This window comes from Protomyctophum bolini (genome assembly GCF_963924005.1).
Source record: "Protomyctophum bolini genome assembly, chromosome: 17".
NCBI classification, from domain to species: domain Eukaryota; kingdom Metazoa; phylum Chordata; class Actinopteri; order Myctophiformes; family Myctophidae; genus Protomyctophum; species Protomyctophum bolini.
Genome location: NC_137878.1, coordinates 21876022 through 21893667, shown reverse-complemented (window position 1 = coordinate 21893667; position 17646 = coordinate 21876022). Strand labels below are relative to the sequence as shown.

The following is a 17646-nucleotide window of genomic DNA, read 5'->3' as shown; positions in this document are numbered from 1 at the left end:
ACGGAGCCTTTATGTACTGTATCACCCTTTGGTATGCAGCAGGACGGAGCCTGGGGCCTTGTTGTTTACACAGAGCCTTCTGACTCTGCATTATTGCAGTGCCTCCATTTAAGAAAACTAAAGTGCATGGAAGCAGAATGTGTATCGCAACACAAGTTTTTAATGCCATTTAGTTTTATGAATGCCAGTAAGGTTCTATTACCAATGAAGCTGCTGTTAAATAATGCATGCCTTTAATGGCCAAACAACGCATTAGAAAGCTACAAAAAAAAAAAAAAACATAATGCATGTGTTTTGTTTTCGTCCACACCAGTGGCAGTCAACGGAGGTCAGCATTTATTAAAAAAAAGTAATATGTCATCAGAATGTAAAGCAGCACCACAGATCAATCCAGGAGCAAACTAAAAAGTACCGTTTGCACATTTCCATTTAGTTGTTCCTTCGTTTTGTCATTTGTGCATTTGATTAATGACGCATAAAACGCAATTCATCACGGCAAATGAAGTTGCCGTCACCTTCACTGTCCTCTGTTGATGCAAGAGAAGTGCGCTTGCAATAAACAACTGACAACTGTAGATTATGGATAGATGGGCGTCCAAATGACAAATCCCTTGAAACGAGACGGATAGTCAGACGATTAAATAAAATCTCCCCCCCCCCCTCCCAAAAAAGGGGGGAGTGGGGGGGGGGAGAAATACTGTTGTGTCATGTTCTTTTTTGATATGTATGAACTTGAACAAGTAGACTAGGTAGTTGTTGAACACGCACCTCTGATTGACAATGTTAGTTAGTTGCCAGTGCCAACTCACTGTGTGTGTGTGTGTGTGTGTGTGTGTGTGTGTGTGTGTGTGTGTGTGTGTGTGTGTGTGTGACTCTCAGGGTCAAATAGCACACTTTTCTGTGTACTTCCTCCTCGTGCCCCACTGAGAATCGCGTGCCCGCTATTCTCTCTCTCTCTCTGTCTCGTGTGTCTGTCTATCTCTCTCGTTCTCTCTCTCTTTCAACTCTCATTTACTCACAGGCTCAGAAGAGAGAGGAGTGATGCGTTGTTGTAATCGGTGCTGGGTTATTATTGGTGTTTGTTTATAGTTGTCTTTTATGGATCTACAGGGAGGGCTCAATTACCACCGCCCGCTTTCAGGAGTGACCTTGGAAACTCATTTGTTTTTCTCCCGTTAACCGCGGGTCCAATAGCAACTCAGATGATTACACCAAGCCCAATGTGCAAGTGTGGCCCCATAGTGAGTTGTGATAATATGATAGTGTGTCCCAGAGAGAGAGATAATCTGTTTTTGTTTGTTTTCACAAACAAAAAATGCTGTGACAATGGTTAGGATTGGCGGTTGGGAATTATGTGTCCATATAAATCATTTGGAGGTCCTCACAGGTATAGGAGAACAGCAGCAGGAGAGAGTATGAGGAGAGACAGTAGCTACTGTATATCGTTCTTTTTTCACTGCAGCGTTCAGAGTATGGGTTTTTATGCCGTTCAAACTATGGGTTTAATGGGTAAGTCTCCCATTGGCTACTATGGGACGCTGAGTTATCTGTGATGCATTGACATATCAAATGGTTTTAATGTTGCAGCCGCTGATTGAGTTTCACATCAAATAGAAGCTATAGGGTTGTCATAGCAGGGTGAAGAAAAGATGTCACAGAGAGGACACCAGCATTTGAAGTGCCTATCATGTCCTCCTATAGATCAGATGACAGTGACTAGGACGTTAATGTCTCTGTAGCCTCGGAAACACAGGCGTTTATATTTACAGGGAGAAAAAAAGAAGTCTGGGGCCGAGTCCACTTAGTACAGTATACAGTATAGCGCAAACGTCGCTCACTCTCTGCTGATTTCTGATCGTCTGCACCATTGCTAAATTGACGCAAACACGTACACACACACACACACACACACACACACACACACACACACACACACACTCCTCTCTTTCTGTCGCTCTAATTAAATAGTCTCATGCCATGCAGCTGCGTGTTGTTTCTCCCGGCGGATCCTGTCGGGAGCTGCATATGCCATAGAAAGCATAGGTGAGTTCCAGTCTAAATAATGTCTCTGTGGAACAAAGCTCATGGCAAAATAGTCTAGTTCACTCTTGATTTCTTTGTTCATTGAAGTCACAAGGAAACAAAGTGTGTGTGTTTTGTAAATGCCTTGATAAACAATGCTGAGAATCTCTGCACATTTTGCCTTTGCACTTGCACAAGACGGCAGTTCCGTGTGTGTTGCTATAGTGCTCAAAACGGTATTTGAGGGTCTGCCTTAAAAATGATTAGAGCAAGAAGAGAGACCTAACTTCAACATCAACAGTTTATTGTCACATTAGAAGTTTATCATCAGGTATAAAAGAGTATGTGAGAACGTTTCGTGCAAGCGAAAGGGGGGGGGGGGGGGGGAGAAGAGAGAGAGAGAGAGAGAGATGAAGGGCAATGTTGTTCTTCCCGAAAGGACATTTCTTTCAATCAGTGTCCATATTATATGTTCTATGAGGGAAGAAAATGAGTTGTGAAAAGCGGAGTCCCTCTGAAGATTTAACAAGGCTAAAGGCATGCACGCGGCCATGAATAAAACATGTTCACGCTGTGAAATCCATAGTGTTGATTTTACTTTTGAGTGTGCAAATGGAAACCAATCTGGCTCCGATGGATCCGCGGCCAGTGAAGCGTTGCCTGCTTCTGCACGTCACTTGTTGGCCCTTCAGGGCTTCAATCCAACACAGCGTGGACTTACAAGACCCAGCTCGCCGGAGGGGCCTGGATCTGCTAATGCTAATGTTGTAGCCTCGCGGACTTATTATCTTGACAGTTCATAGAGCCGTGGCTGGTGATTGTTTGAATAAATGAATTAACCCATGTAGGACGGGAATGCGTCTGTGTCGCTTCAGCGTTTAACCCCTTTAGACATTATTCTAAACTTCATTCTTGGAATATATATTATTTCACAGCAAACGTCTTTCACTCATATCTTTGCTTCTGGGTGGTGAGGGGGGTCCCTGAAAACAGCCAAATACATATCATTCTGGGGGGTCGTTGACATGAAATAGTTTTGAGAACCACTGACATAGAAACATAGGTTTTTTTCAGATAACTGTCAGGATTTACAAGACCTTTTGTAGAATCTGGTCTCCGTCCTAAATGAATTAATAGTGACGCGGGTTTGGTGTTCCCGGGAACAGGGGCTCTTGGCTGGATATAGTCTGAAAGCCCAGTGAGCATTGGGTCTGAGTCACTGCTGAAGGTCACGTGGCTCCTAGTAAAGCCCCAGCAGTAGGTCCGCCTTCCAATAGCTGCCACTCCGGAGTCGACGCTGCGGTTTTCAGGACTGATTAGTTCCACGACAGACGGACGTGACACATGCGAGTGTGTTTGCATGTGGCTATACGTCTGTGTGCGTGTGTGTGTGCGCGTGCATGCGAGAGAAGAGCATGTATTTGTGCACAACATGCAGTGTGTGAGCCTGTGGTCACGTGTGATTTCATTTTTTACAGATTAATTTGTGTGCGTGTGTACTGTCCATGTGTGTGCGTGTAATGTGTACACGTGCTGTTGCTTCTGTGCAATTGGCATGCCGTGTGCGCACGTGCAGCCCTCTCGCTGCACTGGCTTTGATTCCCGGAGCCTCATTAACATTCTGAAAGTTTGGGCTTTAAAGTCACTGTGACCCCGGCGCGGCTGCCGGGCGCCGGACCCTGCATACTGAGCAGGGCCCTGATTGATCTGCCTAAGTAGCTGCAATTAACTCGCTGGAACCGGGAGAGCGCTTCTCTGTCATTTTAGATTGTAGCCTATACTATAGCACATTGGTTGGGCTGTTGAAAAATAGCAGATCTACGAGCTCATAGTGTGGCACTAAGTGACGCGCTATGAGCTTGTAGATCTGTTTTGGGTTTTGAGAAAATTGTGGAACATCTGTGCAAATCTTCTTTTAAAGTGAAATGTCTTTCACTGAAATCTTTGCTTCTCGGGGTCCCCGGAACTAAATATTCTGCGATGGGTGTGACTGTCGGCGGCCGAATACATACATGTCATTTTGACATGTTTGAACGCCACTGATATTTTGGCAACGTACATTTTCCAGGAAGCTGTTTAGAATCCGTTTGTAGAATCGGCCTCGGGTCTTAACGGGTTAACAGAGAAGCTCAGAGCCAGGATTACCCCTTCGTCACACACACACACGTACACACACACACACACACACACACACACACACACACACACACACACACACACAGTGTTCACACAGCCATCGCCGCCTCTACACAAATGCATGAGAGTGCACAAATGCAAGCGTGGTCATCAAACACCGGATCACAAAAACGAAACGGGCGCGTTTGAGCGCTGACCCCGCGGTGTTTGATCAGGAAGTGGAGTGTTTCACCTCTGGCCCCCGGGAACCACGCCCATCACCAATTATGCATGGAATCGTTTAACATTTTGGCCCTTACAAGAGAAAATGGACAGCATAAAATGATGAATAAAAGTGCGAAAAAAAGGTTGGCTCTTTCGGAGATGAAGGTCTCCAAATTGCCTGATGACAATGACCTTTGTTAGAATTCTGGGAGGTATGAAGACTTTAATGATTCACACCCCCTCCCCTCCCTGTGGCACTTTGTCAACGCTATATGCAAAAGGTCTTTGACTGGCCTTGCATAATCCCCGAGGCCTTTTCTCTGTACTGTGAATGGGTTATGGCTGTATTAATAACTTTTTCTTTTCAGTTATTAATAAACCCATCATACTGTCCAAAGGACGCAAGATTTAAGTTCTCAGAGTGTGGGTTGTGGGACTAATTCATCAGTAGGAATATGCATGGCAACGACGTAATGTTAAAATATAAGCACTTTATTAAACAACACTGCTTCTACCATTTATCTCACTATATAAGTAATGAGAATTGTGCAATGCACTGAAAATAAAGCAATGGATATACTGTAGTCTAATCACTCTTAACCGTCTACCCGACACCATTCATTAATAGCGTATTGCCAAGGTTTTATAGCGCGTAACACTTACTTTGAAGAGCCAAATATCCATAATAAGCCGCGGCCACTGTCCTACTTGATGTTGTTGTGTTAGTAATGGCTAACGATGCAATCGGATCAAAACATGGATTAAAGAATGTAAACCCTGGAACACGAGAGAGTCGTGTTTGGTGGGCTAGGGTACCCCAGCCTACGTACACCTTATATTTCAGTCTTGCATTACTCAGACGTTTCAAACAGAATGTTAAACTTAAATTTGTGCGTGGATGGCTCTAAAAGTAAGCCAAGACAACTCTGTCAGACAGACAGTTCAATGAGGAGCTGGCCAAGTGCTGGCAGACATCAAACACAAGTTAAAATATCCACACGCTGTGTTTAAGCGGAAGGGAGCTTTAACCCAGTTTGTGGTCTGTTTGATCGCAGACCGAGACAGGAGCTGAATAACACCACTAGTGTCTGTAGTTCAAACCTTAGTTCACTGTAGGAAAGACCACACCTTCAGTATAGGACCCATTGACACTGGCAGCCACATCCAGCCTGAACCAGATCTGTGCCACATCCAGACTGGAATTCCTCCCGATACTATAGGCTCCCGTTACTATAGATCTTCAGGCTAGTGCCAGTGTAATGTGCAAAACACGCAGAAGAAGAGTCTGCCCTCCATATTTGAGCCAAATCCTCATTCTAGGCTGTCTATCAAGGGGCTAGTGAGGCACTCCAACGTTGAAGCGCTGGGCCCTAGTGGTAAGAGGAAGGACTGCAGGCGGACCCGTGGATTCATGACGAGGAAACCCCGTGCAGCTGGGCTTTAACATTGAGCGCTCGGTTGCATTTCCGCATTGAACCACCAAAATGTGGTGGTCCAATGCGGAAATGCGCCATCACAAAGCTTGCACTTTGTTGCTCCACCACAACGTCACATGCTATATCATTTCATCGTTTCATTATACTTAAAGTATAATGAAACATTTTGCCATATTGGTTGTTAATGGATACCCCAACTTTCAGCAGCTGTCGAGTGGTTTAATAGAAACCAATGTGGGATATGTTAGTAGACACCCTTACAAACACATTGGTGAAGAAAATTGTTGGTAAGAAATTTTCATTCCCAGATTTTATTCAAATCCTCTGACTATTTTCTACAGTTTTTGAGTGGTTAAAATCAGTAGTCCTCACTCTGTTCCCTTTTTTCTTGTGAGGTCCAGTTCCGAGCTTATAGTCCTGCATGCATGGCAGCTCTGAAGCGAACACCTTATCCCCTGTTGGCCACTGCCACCACCTCGCCCTTGACCTATATACTGTACACACACACACACACACACACACACACACATTTTGTCATTTTCTTTTCGGACAGTCATCACCGTCTGACTCAGGCCGTCGCGATCTCTGGGGCCAAGAAAAGCAAAATGATTTAGTATTGCACTCCCGGGACAAAGTCTGCACAAAAAACTAATACGGTCAGCCAGACAGAGAGAGGGGGGGGGGGGGGTTTGGGGGAGTTTTGAACAAGCCACAGTGCTCTCCAGGAGCCCTCCATCAATCTGTTTAGGACTCTATATTCTGCTGCTCCCCCCATAGTGACTTTCAACCCCCTGTTTAGGTGCTAAAGAGTAAAAGAGGTGAATGGAAGAGGCAGAGACAGAGGTGGCAGCGGGTCAAAGGGATCTTTATGGCGCGCTGATTCCTTATTTATGAGCAGCCTAATCCCTCCTGGCAGATCTGCCGTCCCCTCCATCCACTGCCACAGCTTATCAGATCCCCCTGCCGTTCTTTAGCTTGATGGCTGCATGTTAATGGGAGCTGATCCCAGCTCAAATTGCCCTTTAACTCAAAGGGACATTTTCATTTGTCCCTCTGGTGAAAAGGGCGATGGATACATTGTAACAAGGCACAGCGATCCCCATGGAAACTGTGTGTGTGTGTGTGTGTGTGTGTGTGTGTGTGTGTGTGTGTGTGTGTGTGTGTGTGTGTGTGTGTGTGTGTGTGTGTGTGTGTGTGTGTGGCATCGATCATGTTGTCCATGATTAAGCTCCATGCTGAAGTGTCGAGAGACAAGTCTCTTAAACTCGCTTTCATTATCGCCAACACAATGCATAATTTGCGTTGCACGTCTGTTCAGTTGTATGAGCTGGGATTAAGTTGTACCAGTTAATGTGAACATAATGCAGTGGGATGCAAGTAATGCTCATAGTGTTATTGTATAGTGTTTATAGTGTTTTTCTAATGTTTCTTGTCTTTCCAATGTGTTGTTGCTGTAATTGCTCATATCAGGCTCACACACAGGACACATTATGGAGACAAAGTAAGGCAAGACTAATTTAGCCTTTCTGTTTGAGGGCAGGAATGGCCATGCTCAGGTGCACCTTTCTCAATACAAAATAAAGGGAGGTTGAGTATATTGGTATATGAATTATTTCTAACAACCCAAATTCTTGAGTAATGTTAACTCCATGGACACGTATACAAAGAAAAGACATTAGACATTAAGCTACTACGCTAAGACACGCTACGCTAAGTTGCCCGCTTTACTTTCCCCATCTCACTCATTCTCTTAAGTGATAAAACATTCACCCTCCCCCGAGGCTCACAGTCAGACTCGACTTTGTCGGCCACACGTACGCGCTTCACCATAATCATAAATCACGACCAGCGTCATATGACAAGGTGTCACATTTCCACGCCACTTTCATTACACTATGCAACCTCCGAGCAAGCCACTGAAAGGCAGGAAAATAATAATGCAATCAGATAAATACATAAATTATGCTTGTGTAAAAAAAATAAAGGGAAAGGAAAGGGAGAAAAAAAAGTAGACTAGAGAAAAGTAATTCCCGTAAAGGCAGAGGCTGAAAGTGATTGATTCGGGGTAGGACATTAATCTTGTTTCTGAGCCCACTGCCGTACGCCCATCCGTTATACCACAGATGAAAGGTGCGCGGCTATACGTTTAAGGGCAGGCGCTCACCGCGGAATGCTCAACGAAGGCCAAGTAGGTCCCAAAGAGTTGAACTTTGACATTCCTCGCCCGTCTGTCAGCGATCATGTCTGGCCGAGGGGCCGCGTCATAAATCTAGCTGACAGGCGACGCGAGCTTAAGGGATGAATTCGGTTGAGTGCCAGGCGAAAGCTTCCTGCATCCCTGCTGCTTCTCCGCAACGCGTTGGGCAGACCTGATCGACATTCAACTGTCATTCTTCACTTTAGTCCCTAAAGTGAAGACAGGCATAGACTAGAGAGCATGCACTGTTGACATTAGCAGGACAGTGTAAAGCATAAAGAAAACAATTACGTTTGCACACTACTATTTGTGAATCTGATGAATATATCTATGTAGATCCAGGCATGATCAAAACAATGATGATACATGCAATAAACAGTGGAACCAAAGCACTGTGCAGACTTTATTGTCTCCGACATTGCCCAAATAAACCGTGATCACAGTGCCCGAATAGGACATTGGATTATAACTAAATAACTAAAAGTGTTTTTCAACACAGAGCTGCAGTATGCATAAAACATGCGACAAAATTAAAGCAGCGAGCTTTAGGGTGCGAGCCGTGATTGCTGTTCGGGGCTTTGATCAGAAGGCAGTGCCGCGATACGAGTTTGTAGATTTGCATGCTATTTTTCTTAATCGTGAAAATGTGGCGCAAATCTTTGAATAGGCTATATAGGCTATACAGTGTATATTCTATAGCGAACGTTTTTAACTCAAATCTTTACTTCTGGGGGGATCATATTTTCAGATGGGGTCAGCGGCCAAATACAGATCATTCTGGGGGTCCTCGACATGTAAAAGGTTAACATAGAAACAGGTTTATTTGTGAGTAGAAGACACTTTTTTTTAGAATAGGCCTCAGTCCTAAATGGGTTCAACAGCCCGTAATGTGGCACAATATTAGGCTATAGTAGTGTCAGTGTGTGGCCTCACCAGACCCCATGCACTGGACGAGCTGAGGGAACACCGCATCTGACAGCTTCAAATGGCTGTGATGTGACTGCCTCCTCTCCTGACAGCCTGAACGGAGCACTGACGGGCACGACACGTCTCGGCAGTGCTGGGAAAAAAGTACTCATGTACTTATGCTTCAGTAAAAGTATCAATACTGCAATGTAGAACTGTACTCCGTTACAAGTACAAGTCCTGTAGTCAAGATGTACTCAAGTAAAAGTACAAAAGTATCGCCATCAAAATGTATACCTAAAATGATAAAAGTACTCATGTTGCACAATCTATGTCCCATTTCAGAAGTTCAAAATGTGTACAAAATCTTTTGAAAATAGCAGATATACAAAGATCTGCTATTTTCAAATGGCCGAAATGGGTTGAAGTGGTCTAATGTATGCTTTTTAATCAAAATTAAAATCCCCAAAGTAACTATACTAGTATTTAAGTTTTCAAATAATTGTAGTGGAGCAAAAGTAAAACAAAAACTAAGATGTATATGTAGTGGAGTATTGGGAATTGGAAATACTCAAGTAAAGTGCAAATACATTTGACTTATTCACAGTACTTGAGTAAATGTACTTTCCACCACTGCGTCTGGGGAAATGTGGATGAACGCCGACCACGCACGCACGCACGCACACACACACACACACACACACACACACACACACACGCACACACGCGCACACACACACACACACACACACACACACCCTCGGCGTCATTGCCGTGGCTTTGAGAGCCCAGACGTGGACCTCGGCGGCGCGCCAGGAAATGGGGGTCATGGAAGGTATCCGGGAGGGAGCCGGAGGAGAAGGTATAGCGTGGCGCCACGGCCATTCAGAGTGATTTACAGGACGTGGAGACGTGGGAGCCTTTCGCAGGAGGCGGCAGGCGAGGCGTTGAGGTGTCGCCGCGGCTATGCCTCCCCGCCATATCTCTCGCTCTCGCTGGCACTCGTCCATTCTGCTCACAGGGTGGCGGAACACGCCGGATACACGCTGATACTTTGATACGCCTGTCACCTTCGCAGCCCCCCCCCCCCCCCCCCCCACTGCCTCTCTTTTATTCTCTCTCTCTCTCCCCTCCCTCATATAACTATCCTACTGTGTTTGACTAAGGCTTAAATGATTAGCCTTACTAAAAAGACACAGTGTCCCCTATGCGGGAGGGGCTCACTATGTGTAAACTGCAAGGGGCATTCTCTATATCAAAATTGCAGCTATTTGTTGGCTAAGCCTTAAAACCCACGTGCTCCTGTTATGCGAGAGCTCAACAGGACCAGTCTGTTGAGGTTAGATTGCTCTACCAGACGCCCGCGCCAAGCTTAAGTGTCTTTTACACACAGAGGGCATACAGAAAGCCACTTTAACGCACTCACCCCACAGTGGCTGGCTGCTAGAGGATCTTTAAAGCACTCACCCCACGGTGGCTGGCTGCTAGAGGATCTTTAATGCACTCACCCCACAGTGGCTGGCTGCTAGAGGATCTTTAATGCACTCACCCCACAGTGGCTGGCTGCTAGAGGATCTTTAATGCACTCACCCCACGGTGGCTGGCTGCTAGAGGATCTTTAATGCACTCACCCCACAGTGGCTGGCTGCTAGAGGATCTTTAATGCACTCACCCCACAGTGGCTGGCTGCTAGAGGATCTTTAATGCACTCACCCCACGGTGGCTGGCTGCTAGAGGATCTTTAATGCACTCACCCCACGGTGGCTGGCTGCTAGAGGATCTTTAATGCACTCACCCCACGGTGACTGGCTGCTAGAGGATATTTAATGCACTCACCCCACAGTGGCTGGCTGCTAGAGGATCTTTAAAGCACTCACCCCACGGTGGCTGGCTGCTAGAGGATCTTTAATGCACTCACCCCACGGTGACTGGCTGCTAGAGGATCTTTAATGCACTCACCCCACAGTGGCTGGCTGCTAGAGGATCTTTAAAGCACTCACCCCACGGTGGCTGGCTGCTAGAGGATCTTTAAAGCACTCACCCCACAGTGGCTGGCTGCTAGAGGATCTTTAATGCACTCACCCCACCGTGACTGGCTGCTAGAGGATCTTGCACATCCAGAGTGGATATTGGCTTGCAAAGTTATGTCCTCTGTGCTTTTTTATTATTACTATTTCTTGCTATATTTATTATTTATTCACTTTTCTACCACTAACAATTTTTGTCTGTCTGTCTGTCTCTCTCTCTCTCTCTCTCTAATCCCTGCACCCACTCCTCTCTCACTTTTGTTCCTTTCCTTACTTAGTTTTAATGAGTGCCAGGTAGAGGTCTCCGCTAATGCACTTCTCCTTGTGTGAGAGAGAGGCTGATGGGTAGGGTGGGGAGATGGGGAGGACACAGCCTGGAAAATCTAATTTACAGGTGGGAGATTGGAATACGTGTGCACGCGTCCGTGTGTGCATGTGTCTCTCTCTCTCTCTCTCTCTCTCTCTCTCTCTCTCTCTTTCTCTCTCTCTCTTTCTCTTTGTGTGTGTGTGTGTGTGTGTGTGTGTGTGTGTGTGTGTGTGGGTGTGTGGGTTTGTTTGTGTGCGTGGCCACAAGAGCGAGATGAAGTGTCCCCAAATGACTTTGGCTTTAACAGCTGAAGAAGTGCCTGCTAAGCAGAGGCCCTCATTAGCATACACATCAGGCGGCACTTTAAGTGTTTGTATAGTATAATTCACCGTGGCTTTGTCAAGCCCATAAAGGAAGTGTCCTTTTCCCAGTGTATAGTCTGATACGGTATACCTATACAGTGTTTCCTACAACATTTTATTCTATCTGTTGCTCTGATCAGAGAGATGGAGAGAACCTCCCAAATCACAGTGTTCAACACATCAAGTGCCAGGACACCAAATGGAGCTACTGACTGAAGATGAACTGAAGGATTATGCGCAGGGTGTGGTCGAATGCTGTGTCTTTCAGGCTCTTTGCAAAGGTTGAGATTGCTGCTTTGCAGATGTGTACTTTGTCCCACAGGCTGCTGCCATCCAGGTCTGGGTGTTTTGCAAAGTAGACTTTGTGATTCGTGTCACAGATTCTGGAGATCTGTGCATTGATGGTGTTGATGTCGTCATCTTTGATATTCCCTCTGGGTAGCAGTGCAGATATGACTACTTGCTGGCTTGTTCTATAACTTCACAAGGCTGCTGTACTTTATACATCATACTAAGCATTTCAAGTATGATGTATAAAGTACGGCAGCCTTGTGTTCATAAAACAGAGAGATTGGGTATTGGGTAAGACTGACGTTATGTATCTTTCAGGACCTTTCACTGCTTCGTCTCAACCATTACTCAATGGATCTGGTCTCAGCTACCGCGGTGGATATTTTGACATTCCGTTTTTTGTTTTTTTGGAATGTTGCCACTACTGTTGGAGCAGCCATAAACTACACAGTCTCGATGTTCTGGGCATCTTTGTAATGTTAGTGTTAGTAAAAAGCAGGTAAAAGAGTAATGTTTGAGGCAGACTAACATCAGTTAGTTCACTGTAGTAGAAGAGATGCGCCTGGTGAGGGTTTAAACCCCGCAGCTACGTCGAGTCCGCCTACAGGAAATACGTAAGCTGCGACCATGAGAGCCGTTTCTGAATTCGTCTATAGCAGACACCTTAGGGAAACATTTACTGTATGCCCTCTGTGTGGGCAAATAGAAGGGTCAGGGTGTGTGTGTGTGTGGTGGGGATGTCATGTAAACGACAGTTTAGCCTGCCTGCTGGTGAAGCAATCTAACCGCAACAGACTTGTCCTGTTGAGCTCTCGCATAACAGGAGCACGTGGGCTTTAGGGCTTAGCCAACAATTAGCTGCAATTTTGATATAGAGAATGCCCCTTGCAGTTTACATAGTGAGCTCTCATCCCCGCATAGGGGACACTGTCTTACAGTAGCAAGGCTAATCATTTAAGCCGAAGTCAAACACACTAGGAGGTTATATGAGGGAGGGGGGGGGGGGAAATAGAGAGAGAGACTTCTGCTGAACTTTCTTCTCGTGTGCGTGTGTGTGTGTGTGTGTGTGTGTGTGTGTGTGTGCGTGCGTGTGTGCGTGCGTGCAATAATTGCACTGCAATTATTTTCATTGCCAAGTATAGTACTTTGTAGAAAATGAATAATTTAAACAATTTATAGCTTGATTGCTTCACTTTGTGTTGAATAAGAAGACAATAGTTGATCTTCAGACATGATCAAAACAACTTAAAATGTATTCCAAGGATAGAAAAGCACTTACTTAATAAAGAATCACTCAACATTCTGGTTCAGGTCATCAGGCACCTGAAGGTTATTGACTGAAAAAATGCTAGTAATTATACTAATTAAACACATTGTCCTTATAGGGACATTTCACAGATGGAAGAAACTACAGTCAATGTTAAAGGGACACTTCACCCTTTTTGCAAAAGAATATATGTTTAATGACGTTTAGAATATTTAGAACACTTTCCTGGGGTCTTAATGCATGTAATATTTGGTTTTAGATTTTAGCAGTGAGCCAGTGCCTCTGATGTCATACACACTGGGCTCACTTACTTCCTGGACTACATGTTGTCTCAGTAAGACAGCCCTCCCCCTATCCACAAGGAGGAGCAGTGCACTAAAGCATTATGCGAATTGTAGTCCAGTGAGCTCAGTGTCCATAACATCAGAGACACTGGGCTCACTGCTAAAATGTTATGCATAGACATAAAGGTAGACGCCTCTTCCGGCTCTGGGGCGTCTGTATCTCGAGGGAAGGCAACATGGAGGAAAGCTTTCTCAAGATTCCTGGCGAAGCATAGCTGAAGCAAATCGGAAGCCTGCCAAGCTTCCGGGTTCGTAACGGATGGGGACGTCCGGTAGGCCAATCAGAGGCACGACTCCCTCTTTCACAGCGCCACTTGCTTTGGCAATGTAAACGGAAGTCCCGGAAAAGACGTGCTGTGATTGGCCAGCAGTCACTTGAGTGTCAGCGACGCTGCATGCATTCAGCACTTCCGCCTGACTACAGGTCGCTCCAACGAACTGCAGCGGCCAATGAGGCATCTGTATTTTTTAACTTTATTTATAGCTTCCAGTTTTGCAAAAGACAACATATCCTATCAAACTGATTTTAATAACTAGATCCACATTAGCATACTTCATGTATGAAGTTGATTTTGGACAGGCATGCAAGGTGGGGCAAAACATCAGCCTGGAAAACCGCTGCCACAAATACGTAACACTGAATGTGTTTGTTTCCTCTGTTAAGACTGCTCAGGACTAGTGGCCTTTTTGTGCTGAGATTTATTATTATTATTGTTGTTTTTCAGCGTGGAGTTATTGACCTTCTGGCTTTAATTACTCACTGTCTTAAATGTGTCCTGTATATTCACTGTAATTGTCCTAGTTTGTGTGCTTCGTATGTATTCATTTTCATATTTGACTGCTTCTGACCGCTTCTGGTCATGTCATGTGAAAGCAAGGAATCATAGCTTCAAATTGACATTGGTTGTTCAGTTTGGCCCCCCAGTTTCACTTAGAGTAATGTCTTGCAGAAAACATTGAGTTGAGAAAACAGGCTTGAAAGGTTCACTTCTGTGGTAAGCATTTATTTCATATTTACATGTCGATTTCAGCTCTGACATTTATTTCAGACATGCTGTAGTATGCCTGTGCTATTAACTCATTTTGGATTAAAAAAACCCCCCAAAAAACTGTTTTTCTCCTCTCCTGAACAGTTACTCTTGCCATGACTGTCTCTGTATAAAAAAGAGTCACATATATTCAGTCTTGTTAAATCTCATTTATTTGAACCTGAGCAAGACTAATACTAATTTAATGGGCACTCTTTGAACGCATTGACTACACTTTTGTTTGCTCAGCACTGGTGGTGAAGTGTTACTATTTGAGGAGTGCTGTTTTGTCCATGATTTCTTGAAACGTAAATCAATTACAACTTTGACTGGGAGCCACAGTGGACAGACCTTTATTTTTGAATAGCCAGTGTGAGAGCCACCATTCCAGGAAACGTTGCTAATAACCTCTTGAAATGGCCGGTCCGCTGGCTCAGAATGAGCTGGCAGACCACTTATGTTCACTATTTGTCATACAAGGAAGTATGTAGGACTTAAGTGGTTGGACTGAATAGTTTGTAGACAGAAAATACTGTAACTGTAATACTGTCAGGTTATAGTACTTCACTTAGATATAATCATTATTAATTGACAGAAGATAACTACATTCAAATCAGTTTACAGTGCATTATTAAAGACATAAGCTTAGTTTTGATTGTGAATAGAGGTTAACTACAATTGTATCAGATCACTGCACATTATTGCTTTGGATATGAATAGTACTACAATAGCATCAAATGACTGTACATTATTAGTTTACAGTAAATATAATGATTCGAATAGAGGCTACTCTAAAAGATTGAACAATACTGTGGTATCAAATGACTATCTGGTATCGGTAACGCTGACACACCTAGGTGGTCGATGCTGCATTTAGCTTTGCAGTAATAATCTGAAATATAAGAATTCATGTCAAATTAAAACAATGTCTTGAAGGTGACCGCTTACAGTGGTCGTGCAGTGCTTCCCAAACTTTTTAGCCCATGACCTAGCTCTGGTCCATAGCTCTAATGCCTTCATTAGAGTTATGCTTATCAGATGAAATGCAGACCAGCCTCTCGACTGTAGCAAAAATAAAAGGACCCACAAATGGGTGACTCCCTACCCAATGTTTTGGAACCAGTGGTGTAGAGTTGTAGACTACCATGTTACATCATCCAATGCGTCCTTACAGAAGAGGGACAATTTGTGGGCCGCAACAAAGTAACGGCCACCATCTTTCAGAACCTTTGTGTAAGTTGCTTAGCAACCCCATTCACACGCGCTGAATTTAAATGCAATTAACAAGAATGGCATACAATAATAACAATAATATTAATAATAATCTCACATAAAATCTTGCATAAAATAATTAACCATCATAATATCTGGGTATCTCTGTCGGGATGGGAGGCTCTGCTTTTTACAGAATTGTTTATATTCATTCTTGTCACAACAGTGTCTGCTTTGCTATAGGCAACAGGGCCCGGGAATTGATTGAACACCTTTCCCTCTTTATCCATGTATCTGACAGAAAGTTCATTAACACGATCCAAGACTTATGGGATTCTGACATCAGACAAACTAAATGTTCCCATAACGGACATGCAAATCAAGTTGCCTGGAGATAGACGCATTGACATCATGGACGGCCAGGCTAATTACCTGTGATGAGTTGATCTGCTCTGGATGCATGAGAATCGGCTCCTCAGTGACCTAAGATTTTAAGCATCAAAAATTAAAAATGGCCAATAAAACCATTATGTCTGATTATTTATTCATGATAGCAGTAAAGGTTATGGAGATGTAAAATGTACTATGCTGTGCGTGTGTGTGGTACAGCCAAGTCTTACATTGATGCATATTCAGCCACACACACTGGATAAACCCCAGTTCCTTCCACGCGCTACATCCTACCGGGGAAACTCCCCCCCTGTCATGTGAAAAGAAGCGGCTCGGACGCTCATTCATTGCAGGTAGCATGAGGTCAGTCCGTTGCTCTCCCCAGGTTGGTGGAGGGAGTGTAGAGCCCAGGATTACATTAGATAATTGACACTGCCAGTGCTTGCTGCTTGCCCCATGCATGCCCCGTCTATGCAAGGCACAGAAGAATAGAAATGAGGCCTCTTTCTTTTTTGAGAAGACCTGCCCTCCTCAATCTTATCTGTGCTTCTGACTGACCCCATGTCTACTTCCTGTATCTGACGGCCCCTTCGTGACTCCTGAGAGTGTTCAAATGACACTTTCAATTGGTTCCAATTGTCTCCTCTCAGAGTTAAATTAACAATGAGGAATTTACTTTGTGAACTGGCTGTCCCAGCATCCTCCTCCAGCCTCGTTCACTCTCTCTCTTTCTCTCTCTCTCTCTCTCTCGCTCTCTCTCTCTCTTCATTAGCTACCGCTGTCCTTTCCTTACCCTCTCCTAATGCTTCAGCTGTCACAGCAGCCCTGCATGGTTGAAACCTGGACATTAATTGGACAGCTAAGATAATCACGCTGGTCACACTGTTCAGCATTCTCATGTGTGTTTTATTACATGTCTCTGTGCTCTGTTTTGGGGATCTTTTAATTTTTTATATTAATTTCGATTGAGGGAGCAAACAGTTAAATAATCAGAGTTAAATAATGAATACAACTTTATCCACTTGCACAAGCAGTGAATATTGACTACCAGCTTTAAACAGCATGCTACCTCAACAATGTTAAACCTATCCTCCTATAGGCTCATAACATGTCAATCACTTACTTGAGGAGCTGCGTTTCTGAGATTGACAGCGTTGTAGACACAGATGAGTAACATAACAGTTAATGTTGTAGTTTTGATGATTGAAGTTCCCTTGAACTTGTTGGCCGACAAGTTCCAACATTATTTCCTGTTTTGGTTCAGTGTACAGTAAGCTAATATTATGGAGAGGAGGGGCTATTCATAGATGAGGTCCATTGTCATTGTGTGTGTGTGTGTGTGTGTGTGTGTGTGTGTGTGTGTGTGTGTGTGTGTGTGTGTGTGTGTGTGTGTGTGTGTGTGTGTGTGTGTGTGTGTGTGTGTGTGTGTGTGTGTGTGTGTGTGTGTGTGTGTGTGTGTGTGTGTGTGTGTGTTCGAACGAAGCAACACAAAAGCAGAGTAAACTATAATGCTATCT

The 17646-nt window shown here is 44.4% G+C and overlaps 1 protein-coding gene across 1 annotated transcript in view; it reads left to right on the top strand.

Moving 5' to 3' along the window:
* Positions 1–17646, top strand: part of csmd2 (CUB and Sushi multiple domains 2) — a gene marked incomplete at both ends in the record, with an annotated part of 362644 nt that overhangs the window by 136841 nt on the left and 208157 nt on the right. The window lies entirely within an intron of this gene.